Below are 12,946 nucleotides of genomic sequence, written 5' to 3' on the forward strand. Positions count from 1 at the left end.
GTTTTCGATCTGATGCTTTCCGGGAATTTTGTACACAACATGACATTAACCATATTATGACTGCTGTAGGATCGCCCCAGTCTAATGGTCAGGTAGAACGCTATAATCGGAGCCTTACTGTAATGCTTCCTAAATTGATGCATGAACACAGCCAGAATTGGAATGAACATCTAAATAAAATACAATTTGCAATAAATAATACCCACAATAGATCCATAAATAATACGCCAAGTAAACTTCTTTTTGGTATGAATCAAGTAGGAAATACAAATGACTATGTTAAAATGTATTTAGAAACATTAAACGAAACTAACAATGACAGGGATTTCGAGACAGCTAGGCAAAATGCATATGATATTACACGACAAAACCAACTACACAATAAGGCCTACTATGACATTAAACATAAACAAGCAAATACTTACTCTATAGGTGACTATGTCATGATAAAAAACATCGATACTACTCCAAATACATGTAAAAAACTTATACCGAAATTTAAAGGTCCATACAAAATACTTAAAATATTACCCAACGATAGATATGTTGTGGCTGATATAGATGGTCATCAGGTGACACAAATACCTTTAAATACTGTTATTGCTGCCCGAGACATAAAACCATGGATTACATATAAAAAAAATGACTAAAAATCGTTATGATTTGTAATTGTATTTATTTTATTTATTATTATTCAATTTAGCTGCAAATAAATGACTATTATGTTATATTCATGTATTATATATTATGTTATATTTGTGTATTATATATTATGTACCTATATTCAATTGTAAAATGTAACTATTATTTTGTAAAAAAAAAAAAAAAAAACTTTTGTTATAAATTATAAGTCTACCTAGTCTATAAGAACATGATCGAGGTCGATCAAATTTGTCAGGAAGGCCGAGTTGTAGCGGAATATCCCGAACGGCCATTGTTACTTGTTACAATTGTGTCATTATTATTATTACTATTTTGTTTGTTATCTCGATAGCGGATGGCGATTAGTCGTCGTAGTGAAGTACTCCCGAGAGGTACTGTCCGCGGTCGCCTTTGTTTTATATTATTATTATTATTATTATTAATATTATATATTCAATATTTAAGAGTGTTATTTTTGTATACATATGCGCCAGGTGATCCTGATAGTGGCAGGATACTGGTGGCCGAGTTATTTATTTAATTATTAATTAAATTATTAAATATTGTACCCCCGTATACTACAAAGGGTAGAATTGTATAGGTGGTAAGTTTTTGAAGCATATTATATTCCTCATATCTCGTTCTTCCAAATTTATAAAACTAAGGGCCCGATTGGATTATTTTGCCACGGGCATTAAAAGTTCTGGTTACGCCACTGTATAAAATCCATTGTACTTGTATGTGATAATTGATATTTAGAACACTATATTTTTGTACTATTAAATTATACCATAAACATTAAGACATTAGTACCCAGTGTGCACTGGATGTTTCAACACATCCCAGAAACAAACATATTACGTAGTACAATCAACGTAACTTTTTAATATGTATACAATGTATCTATTCTGTCTAAATAAAACAAACATTTAACACTCATCCCGGCGATATAACTAGGCATTATATGATAGTACAGACCTACAATGTTATAAATTATATGTCACAGGGTTGTTACATTATTGTGATTTGTAATACGTACCAGCAAAATAATATCGATGTTTCAGTTTTTCACAAAAAAAAAAATATACTATTTTAAAATAAATAGTTTTGCACTCTATAAAAATATACTCTATTGGTTTTACCCATAAGCTAATATATTTAAATATACAAGGGGTATCAAATCAATTATTTATAAGAGTAATGTCCGTATGCATACTATTTGATGTGTCACGTCATAAGACAGTTTTAGACTACATGTCTTATGTTGATTAAAAAAATAAAAGTAACTAAACTTAGTTAAAAATCAGTTACTTATTTTGTCATACATAATGTGCTCGTATGGTAGTAAAGACAGAAAACCATCGATTTCCATTCACTTTAAATATCGTCCATTATAAACTTAATGTCAATATGATTAGGATAGCCGATAGGTAGTAACGCGTAGGATTTAGAGATCCGTCTAGGTAGATATGTCGGTGTTCGGAGTTCGATACCCGCATACGAGTTGTGGTATTTTATTATAATTGTTTTCCAATTATTAGTAGGTTTCATTGTTTGAATATGACGTTCTAACTATGTTTACAATGTAACCCAAATATAACTTTTTGTTATAAACATTATATTGCAGTTGCAGGTATGTTAGAAATTAACAGATTTAAAACGTTGATGATTAGGTTGCAAACACCGGACATTAGCAGTATCAGGGACATCACATTAACGCAAATTCAATATTCAAATTAATGTTGCATATTATATGGAAACATACCTTGTATGTTTATAGTACACATTATTGCACAGGGGGGTAGGTATAGTATATAATTTAATTCAATGTGTGTCTTGTTCTCGTCGCATTCATACGAAATATACAAACAACTTTAAGCATAATTTGTATGTGATTTTAAATTTTAATTAGAAATAATTTAAACAAACAAACATGACTGGTCGTCCAACACACAGTGGATGGGATGTTAACTATATACGGCACATAGACCAAACGAAAAGTAAAAAACGAGAATTAGTGCATTTAATAATTTCTTAATTTGTATTAAAATAATGTGATATAATATTTAATATACATTTTAATTCTTAGATAAACAATTAGCAAAATGTTTTCTTTGTTCGAAAGTATTGTCTAATACCAGTAAATCTCGCTTATTGATGCACCGCAATACTAGTAATACTTCAAAATTATATAAAACAGTAACAGAAATTAATAACTCTACTACCATTCAAAATATCCGTAATGAAGAACCAAATGAATTAGAAATAATGGTAAAAAAATCTTCATCTATCATACCAGTAGCGTCATGTTCAACATCTCAAATTCTAACTCAAGGTAAATGTAAACATGTAAATATATTTGAATCAGATTCAGATCCAGATGATCGATTTTATAATTCAAATGCATCTATAACCACGTCTAATTTAAGTGTAAATATATCCACTGAATGCTTACCACTTCCATTAAAAACTGACAATGATATTTTATTTGAAAGTTCTTCATGTGAAAAACAATTAAAAATGTCTGATTCTAACGTTACTTACACCTGAAAGTTTTCCTTCAACAAATTCTGATACATTCGTCACGGTAAAAAATAAAAATAAACGACAGGGTACTATTCAACGTTACCATGATAAAATTACAAATGCAGAAATTGATTCAGTTAACTTTAAATTAGGAAAACTGTTTTTCGGATGCAATATTCCATTTTCTGTAGTTGAATCTGTACATTTTAAAGAATTTTGCCAATCATTAAGACCCGCATATAAACCACCATCTAAAACTACTCTATCAACTCGTGTTTTAGATGAAGAAAACAAAAGTTTTTGTGCAGCTGTAAAGTTTCATTCAAATTCAGCATTACTAATAGATGGTTGGAAAAATGAGGCAGCTAATACGAAAAAATGTTGCATGTTTACTGCACAGTTCTAATGATGAGCACTTTTCTTAGAGTCTTTTGATTTGACAGGTATTAAAGAAACTGCATTAGAACTTTGTAATATAGTGGATAAATGTATATCTTTAGCATTAGAAAAACACAACACCATATGCAGTAATTAATGATAATGCGGGAAATATGATAAAAATGGGCAAGCTTACTAAAATTTGGTTTTGACCTGCAATAGTCATACTGCCAATTTGCTTGCGAAGGATCTTATATCAAAACCATTTATAGAGAAAGCTAAAGTTATATTAAAAGTCTTTCATGGACCAAATGCTGAAAAAAAGTTGTTAAATCAAGGAATTCTACGTATCAAATGTTTTGCGATACTAGGTGGTGTACATATAGGGATTCGTTTAAAAATGTATTAGATAATTAGTGACGTATTTAAGGTTTTTCCGCCTCTACTTCGCCACCTCCTCTCCCCTACAGCCTTCCTACAATTATTAATAAACATATTTAAATATACAATTTATTATATTAAAAAATATACATTATTAATGAACATTAAATTACAAACATTAAAACATTAAACTTTTTCTCCTATTTTTTTCCTCAGCAATTGCATCAATTAAATCATTGTAATTTAAAGTCGACAGTAAATCTACTTCGATGTTCAATATAGCCAAACTATTGAGTTTTTCAGTACCCATAGTCGATCGTAAATAATTTTTGATTCGTTTAAGACATGAATGCTAATACAAGACATGACAAAAATGCTCAATAGTGTAGTTAGAAATTGGAGTACAAACATATATTCTAAGAGCTATACTCGTATCTGTATTAGGATACACGTCCGTAAGAGTATCTTTTCGTAATAATTCACACATTTGTAGAGAAGAAATGCAATTCATTTGTTTATTTGAAGATTCCAAATCGGATGTAAATTGTATACATTCTGTTAAAAATGCTTTTACAATATCATCTTTGTAACATTCTTGTAACTTATTGGCAAATTCTATTATTTCCGAAGCTTGTGGATTTAAAGACAGGCGGCTCCATTACGATAAGCAGGTATTCCCCTGTCATTATTTAACTATATACTATGGTGTTTGTCTGTCTGTCTTCATATGAGAAATTGAACCAGCATTGAATGCGCGTATGTTTTGTTATCCATGTGCTCGTACTGTGTTGTGTATGTGTATAATATAGTGGGTACATGTAGATAGATGTTTAATTTTGAGCAAACAAAAAATTATTTAAGTTTGATTTCATCAAATGAAAAATACTTTTTATAATTTTGTAAAAAAAAAATCGTTGAAATTTGCCGCCCTCCAATATTGCCGCTCTAGGCCCAGGCCTATAGGGCCTGTGCCTAAATACGCTTCTGTAGATAATGTTACACCAATGAAGAAAATATTAGCAACAAGCACTATCCTTTTTAATGAAACATTTCATAAATATTTATTTGATAATAGTTTTTTAAAACAAATATCTGATTCAATTGAATTATTTAACCATAAATGTGAACTAATTAATAACAGTCAAAAATCCACTTCGTTAATCGCCGATGCAGCTGAAGCCTGGCTGGATTTACCTAACAAAATTTCAAACGACTTTGAAGAATTTGAATCAATAATAAAAAAAACGACAAAATTATGCGTTAAATAAATATTTATTAACAGCAAATTTTCTTCATCCAAAATACCAAGGAAATAAAATGACATCTAAACATAAAGATATTATTGAAGATTTTATTTTAATGAACTGCTGACATTGGATCTGAAGGCTTAAACAGTTATATTGAATATAAAGAAAAAATTGGATTATTTAAAATTTTATTTGAAAAACAACAACTGCGTTTTGGTCTTTTACTAAAAATAAGCATACAGAATTAATAGGATTGGCAAATAAATTATTAAATCTACCAGCGTTAACTGCCCAGTTAAAAAGTGTTTTCAAACTAGTCATACATTCACAATTCTCTCCGAAACCGTTTGAATCCAGAACGTTCCAGAAAACTACTAAGTACTTACTACTCACTTAAATTAAATGAAAAAACACAAAGTTTATCAAAAGAATATTAATTAGTTAGTAATTAATAATTTATAATGTTAATATTTCAGCTTAAATAATCGTATACAAGTAATTGTTTCTTCTTAATATGTATTATTTATTAAAGAATAGATGTGTCAAAAGAAATATAAATTATTTTATTTTATACAAATATTCCATATTAACTTGACAACATATACATTATAACATAAATTGAATAACGTTTAAATTATTTATAACGTTAAACACTCATATGCTTATAACGTTTAAATGTTCCACAACAGTAAATAATATTTATTTTAATTTAAGCCCTGGTTTAAACATGTTTATAATGTTTTCTTAGATTTAGTGTTATTTAACATTCACCTTATATCTAAAGACCCAAACCCACTGTTATCATTAGATAAACACCATCCGGTTCTTAATATTATTATGGATTATAACTAAAGCTCTAGGCATATATTTTTTCGCATAACCAGAATTATACCTTAATATGATATAAATTCGATTCATGAAATCTCGATTGCAAATATGTAAACTTATTTAGCATATTTTTGCATATTTTACATTTTTGAACATATAAATGTATATATAAATTTCCATATTATTATAAATTATTAATCATTATTGTTAATTGTGTCATTTTCAGTCTACAAAAATGTCTTGTTGGATCGTCGAAGGTATCGAATATTGCCCAACTCTGATTATAGGTATACAAATTTCAATGATTTTCTGGTGGTGCAAAAAAAATACTTTGCAAATTATTTGCATAATACTTTGCATAATTAAACATAAAAACTTAATAAAGCAAACCTCTATACATTATTTATTATACATAAAGTTTCCTATTTAAGTACAAATATATGTATATAAGAAAAACAAAAAGTTTAACGATTACCTACTTGAAGTTATAAACAAAAATATGAAAATGTATTTAGTTATAAATTAAAGTAATTTTACATTAAATTAATAAGCCACTAATTTTAAAATAAATTAAAATAAAATAGTTAAAAAGGTACATGTATTATATTGTTGTAATTATTAATATATTACCTACAAGGCTATGAAATTGGTAAATTAATAATCAAAAAAATTAATGAAACGTTAAGATTTATGCGTTTCAATAATTAAAATACTAAAAATTGAAAAGTACAAAAATATAAGAAAGTTAATACAATATGGATAATGATTTATGAGACAAAAATATATATATATATTATCAGACTATATATTTCAAGTATATTTTGATAATTTATTACACATAATTATTTTATTTAGACAGTAAAAATGATGTTAGTAGGACACCAAAAGAAAAACTACATACTATTAATACTTAAGCCATTTGTAAATTATCCAATTATATTTTTATTTTTACCTTCAGTTTTTTAATGGAAATTAATAATAAAAAAAAAAGTATTTTAAGGAAGGTACATTGAACTAGCAAATACTTGTAAATTACAAAAAATTTAGAATTTAGGACTGAATTCTTTAAACAATTAATCCCATTAATTGACTTGTATTATTCTATAATTTTATAATTTGTAATAGAAAACACAATTTTAATTCAAGAACTAATTAAGTCATCTATATTTAACACAGATGACCGACCAGTTTAGTTAGAAAGAATTGATAATTAATTAAACAATATACAGATATAAGTTGAATGTAACTTGTATGAAAATGTTGAAAAGACTTATGAATCATTACTTAAAATTAGTTACTTTTTTTCATTTTATTTTTATTTAAATATTTAATGAAAATGAATACTTGTTATAATCAGTGGCAGTTTTTTTTAATTTTTTCTGGAGGGGAGCCCTTTACATTATCTTATAATACATGAAGACAAAAAATATTTAACCCATTATTTAGGAAAATAAAAATATCTAAATAAGCAATAACTACAACAAACATTTAAATATACGGACATACAGTTGAAATCATCAGATTTATATTTTATATATTTATATAAGTTTACCTATAAGCGTATATCCGCATATAAAATATATCACAACCTAAAAACATGATCTGGGAGTTCCAGACCTCCTGGTAAAACCGCCATTGGTTATAATATTATATAATATAACATTTATTTATGTGGTCTTAAAATTGTAACACCTTTTTTTTAACAACAGATATAGCTTTTAAGACAACTATACAGATTAGGTACAGTTGTTAAAAAAAAAACATAATTGATAACAGAAAATGAATATGTATAAAATAGATTGTACAGTTATAGGAAGGGGTTAAATGAGTCGATCGTATCATGTTTTCAAATTTCGCATTAGGGACGGTTTTAACATTCATTAAGGGGGGTGATGAATTGAGGTTCCATGGTAAAATTAAATTAATTATTATAGTTGATTTCATTATTAGTACTTAAATATACATATATATACATTATACATGTACCTATGTATAGATTTATTATACATTTATGTATAAATATACACAAAAGTAATGTCAACAATTAACTGTTTATTTTTAAAAAAAAGATTGTACTGTAGAACTAATTCTAAGTGCTTTTTTGGGTTTTGAAAATTATTCAATGATGTTATCTATGTATAAATAATTATTTTTCTCTATGAACATGAAGTAGAGTTAAACTTTCCCATCTCTATTGACCAGTGGCGACTCGTGCTATGGAGCACAGCACAGGAGCACGTGCAAAACCTATATTTTTTAAGAATAAGAAATATTCCTCTGCAGCAATAATTGTATTATATATTATTTATGAAAGGGATTAATATTTATTGACAAAAATAAAAATTATATTGTTGACTAATTAGTAACTCATTTAACATTATAGAATACTATCTAGACACGTGGTAGCGTGTCAAGCCAAGTTCTAGCTAACTAGCGAGCAGCTCAGCACCGTGTGTAATATTACACGAACCATTTGGAGCCACATTTGACCACTTCATAACTTAAAAACTATTCCACATAAATATGTCAAATTTAAATTATATATTGAGACTTACGAGATACATATGTGCTTCAAATTTCACAAACACACTTCAAACCGTTATATTAACGTCTCAAAATCGTCATTTTTATCACTGACTAACCTAACCATAGATCAAAATTCTAACCCAGTTCCAGATGACCTAGAAAGTTCAAATTTGACATACAGATAGGTAGTTAGGTGAATACAAAGGAAAAAATCAGAAACTTGTAAATTTTTATAATTTTATTATAATTTTTTGGTATAAATCTACTTTACCGGACACCTTTTTTTTTTTCAAAATACGAGGTTTTTTATGCTGAATTCAAAACAGTTTGAAAAAAATTCCCGCAAACTTACCGTTCAAAAGTTATAGAAGTTCAAAGTTACAGTGATTACGCGTGTATGGCAATTAAAAGTTGTCAATATTATAAAATATAATAAATAATTTTCATCAAAATTCCCAATATCAAATTGTAGTGCAGTAGGAAATGCGGGGTAGTTGAGGAATACAACATACAAAGTTCAACTCCGACGGGGACAGTAAATTACTTTTGGCACTTTTTTAATTAAATTTTATTCACTTGTAATTAGAATAAACATCAGATAATTGTTTGTCGTCCTCTTCTTCACTATTTTCGTCTTCTGCCTGTTGTTCTTCAGTCTGTACATCAACATTTTCTACATTGTCATGGACGCTGTACAATGACCCAGCAGTATTAAAAAATTGTATGGTAGTGTCTAATTCATGATTACGACATTTTTTCATGAACATTTACTTTGCCAGGTACCCTCCATAGAATTCTTTTTTCTTTTATAATTCGGTAATGTTACTTTAGCATGGCGCCAAGTGCTTTTGATGGTGTTGGAGTGTGCGCCTGTCTCTGGGTCTTTAAAATTAACACTATGATTAACCGTGAGATGATTATAACCCTTTTCATTATTAAGTTTTTGCAATACTGAGGGAGACCGAGGTTTACCTGAGGTAATTTTACACAACAAATCGGGAAATATTTTTGATATGCGGAGCGAAGCGATGGCGCCGAGGAACATAGCGACGAGTGCCGGAACACACGTAATCACTGCAACTTTGAACTTTCATAACTTTTGAATGGTAAGTTTGCAGGAATTTTTTCAAACAGTTTAGAATTCAGCATAAAAAAAAATCATGTATTTTGAAAAAAAAAAGTTGAAAAAAAGGGTGTCCAGTAAAATAAATTTGTTCCTAATTTTTTAATTAATTGATTTTTTTATAATTTTTCAATTATTTGATCTATTATATTAAATTTTTCAATTAATTAATTAAGTTCCTCTAATTTAATGTAATGTTAATTTATATAGCTCCGCTGGCTACGAATTATAATATAGCCTTCGCAAGTTCTAAAGCTGTGAGTTCTTATTTTATTTTTCCGAAAATCATCTTCACTCTTCCATTACTGTTTTAATAGGTACTTAATAATAATTAGTATACGAAAACTATTCAAATCAGACTTTAAGCTTCAATATTTTATCCTAAGTTATATGAAGAAATGATATTTTATGTTGTTATAAATCAATTTCAGGACTAACCATTGAACTTGGCACCTATTTAGATCTCAATTCTTTTGTCGTTGGAGTTAACAACCAAGGCATATATTATAGTATTGAACTTGGCTCTCATTTTACATATATGTTTTTGGTGGGATAATAGGTGATAACTGATAAGCAGCGCCCGGATTTAAATGCACTTAAAACTATACAAATATGCTCTAAAAAATAGCCAAAAATATCCTCAAAAAATGCATTTTAGCACAAAAATGACTGAAAATTACATATATTTTTTTACTTTGGGTATTATTTAACGCACTATTTAATACATTAAAATCACAAACACACGTAATACGAGCAACGCCTGCGATGTAACATGAACTGACTGCTTATTTGTTATTTAGCCGAATAAAGTGACGTTCCACAGTTAATAATAAATTAAAATAAGATAAAAACTGAATCGAAAAATAGATTGACAATGTGTATAAAAAAACCCGATGAACCTACTTAAATATCAAGAAAATAATTTATCTTTTGATTTTATTTTGAATAGGCTAAATTTGTTTAGTATATAGAACAAATATGCATTAAAAACCAACTGGAAATGACCCAATAATACTAAAGATGCTCTAAAAATAAAAAAAAACGTCGAAATATGCAAAATTATTTTTTGTATACAGTCGGATCCGTTTTTTTCATACTGTCCATAACTCTTTGTAGGATATGCACATCAATAGCTGTAATTTCCCGTCTAATGTTTCTTTTAACTCAAATTATATCGTTCTGCGAACGTAGCGAGCGGCTTTGTAAAGAATGTTTTATCAAAAGGCACATACAAAATTTCAGCCCTGGGGCCCAATAGGTGCTTAATCCGGCCTTGATTATAAGTACATTATTATTTACTGTACAACCACAGAATAGATTAAATCAAATTGGAAACTAATAAGAAAAATACACAGGACTTATGGCCGCCCAAAAATATGGTTCGTCATATTTAGAGGGCTCATCAGTGTAGACCTAAAATTTAGTATGAAATATTTTAAATACAATAAAGACTGTGGTGTACAATATTTTTTCTGATACTAAGATTAATGTTTGCTTTTTCTTGAATAATGTAAATAAACATACATACACAGAATAGATTAAATCTATTTTATTTACTAATTTACTAATATATCATTGATTTTTAATGAAAAAGATTTTACTTTTTAACACGAGCCAAATAATAATCGTATTTAAATAAATATATCAACAAAATTGCATTTTGTTTTTAATTTCAGTTTATTAGTGTATTATTTAGTGTATAAACAAAAAACATTTGAAATGGTAATAAAAGACATACAAATATTAATAATAATAATAATAATAATAATAAATTGTTAAAATTAATTTTCGATCGGATTATAGGTTTAAATGCTCAAACAAACAAAAATAATTAATAAATGGAAATTACAAGAACAAATGAAATATTAATAATGAGATAAGACGGTTAATTTTCTATTTTTTAATTTTTTTTTCAGAAACTAAAGTTCTATTTCAAAATTTAACTGCTGTAAAAATCCTAAACCTAATATATAAATTTAATAAAAAAGATTTGTCGAAAAGTTTATATGAATGACTAAATGGAACATTACTAAAGTGAAGTTTCAACTTGAAATCAACTCCATTTTTTATAGAAATAGAAGAAAATAATTTGATAAAAATATTTTCTAACTCAAAAATAAAATGATAAAATTCATTATGAGGAATCATTAGGGTTCCAAATATGGAGTGATCTTTTGTAGCATACGCTTTAAAAAAAACATAAAATAAGTGACTGGTCTAACTGTTTTTGATGACAAATATAATTTATACAATACTCACATATATGGTTTACTAAACATTTCTTCATTATATTCTACATACATAAGAAAATGTGTTTCTCCGGTAAATTTAAATTTCTAATCAACTGTACTGATACTGATTGATTTAAATTTAATAGGACTTTTTTTTTGGTTCTAGCAGATTAAGGAATTAACCAGAAGCTATTTCAGAACATAGAATTTGGTCCAAATCCTGAATACAATTAGCATTAGGTGAGGTTTGAAAATAATTTAAACAAAATATTTTTTTAAAAACCCAACACAATTGAATGAGAGTCGGATTTAAGTTATTGCCTTGTTGTTGGCTTGCTTGATTAATTCTACTAGTAAATAGAACATAATTTATACTTTTAGTTGGATTTAAAGAAGAATAAAGCATTTGTAATTCAGATATTGAGATTAACCAACTCAATAAAATTCATACGTTTAGTCTCATCTACTTTTTTAAACATATGAATAACCTTTAGGTTTTTAAATATATTAGCCATTTTATTTAAATGATTTATTTTTTCTGCTGTACTTTCAAATGGTCCTTTAAATGATTTAAGCCCAAGAGATTTGGAAAAATTAAAAATATCGAATAATTTATCCATATCATAAATGAAATCTATAGTGAATTAAGCAGAAGGAGGTAACATTTTGGAAAATAATATTGTGAACATGCCAGCTGCAACATTCTCACTAAATTTGAGCAGCTAAAAAGACTCATTTTCTCAAACGGGTCTGGATATATATGAGAATATTTTAACTTAGGAGCCAAACGAAGGTTACACTCATAATTATAATTATAAAAAGAAACAGCATGGTCTTTGGTCACAATGTTTTCATTGATAAGAAAATTATGTTTAAACAACATATTATGCGTTGATTTTAAAAGATGAGGGGGGTCGAAAATATAAAAAATTGTTTACCTTATACCTCAAAAAATGGACGGTCAGGAGAAATATAAAGATCTTAATCCAAACAGATAAAATTTGATCCTTGATCAGTAACAAATGCTTTAATATTTAGTTTAATATTTTGAAGGCAATAAATTG

The sequence above is a fragment of the Sipha flava genome, unplaced genomic scaffold, assembly GCF_003268045.1.
Source record: "Sipha flava isolate LNK unplaced genomic scaffold, YSA_version1 304_pilon_pilon, whole genome shotgun sequence".
In the NCBI taxonomy this organism is placed as follows: Eukaryota; Metazoa; Arthropoda; class Insecta; order Hemiptera; family Aphididae; genus Sipha; species Sipha flava.